Below are 1076 nucleotides of genomic sequence, written 5' to 3'. Positions count from 1 at the left end.
GGGTTGGGGTGCGTTTGGCAGGCATTCTCAAATCATGAACAGTAGGTTGCCACTATCCCTCAAAAGGAAAGTGTAGAACAGCTGTGTGTTACCAGTACTCACATATGGGGCAGAAACCTGGAGGCTTACGAAAAGGGTTCTGCTGAAATTGAGAACGACGCAACGAGCTATGGAAAGAAGAATGATGGGTGTAACGTTAAGGGATAAGAAAAGAGCAGATTGGGTGAGGCAACAAACGCGGGTAAACGACATCTTAGTTGAAATCAAGAAAAAGAAATGGGCATGGGCCGGACATGTAATGAGGAGGGAAGATAACCGATGGTCACTAAGAGCTACGGACTGGATTCCAAGAGAAGGGAAGCGTAGCAGGGGGCGGCAGAAAGTTAGGTGGGCAGATGACATTAAGACGTTTGCAGGGACAACATGGCCACAATTAGTACATGACCGGGGTAGTTGGAGAAGTATGGGAGAGGCCTTTGCCCTGCAGTGGGCGTAACTAGGCTGATGATGATGATGATGATGATGATGATGATGATGATGATGATGATGATGATGATGATGATGATGATGATGATGATGATGATGATGATGAAATATGCCCGATCGTGGTTCAACTTATTTTTAAAGCGAAGCTTCGTTGTCCATCGCTACCCTGACAACGCATAAAATAGAAATTCAAATTCGGAGTCTTACATGCCGAAACCACGATATTATTATGAGGCCCACCATAGTAGGGAACTCCGCATTAATTTTGACCACGTACGGTTTGTCAGCGTGCACCTAAGTACACGAGCATCTTTTAGGGCTCCACGCCCCGCCCTCCCTTTCCCTCGAAATGTGGTTGCAGCGGCCAGGAATCGTATCCGCCACTTCGTGCTTAGAAGCGCAACAAAAACTAAACCACCGCGACAGGCCGGAAAGTGCCTGCGATGGACGGCGGTACGTTTAGCTTGTTGAGGCATACAGCTGGGTAGCCATTTGGGTTATTGTTCGTTCTTAAACCCTGAAAACTCTGCACACACCTTTTTCAAGCTCACGGAAAGCGGTTCTATCTGAACCAAGCTAAACCATCCTCA

Source organism: Dermacentor andersoni, chromosome 7, assembly GCF_023375885.2.
Source record: "Dermacentor andersoni chromosome 7, qqDerAnde1_hic_scaffold, whole genome shotgun sequence".
In the NCBI taxonomy this organism is placed as follows: domain Eukaryota; kingdom Metazoa; phylum Arthropoda; class Arachnida; order Ixodida; family Ixodidae; genus Dermacentor; species Dermacentor andersoni.
This window is presented reverse-complemented; position numbering follows the sequence as displayed.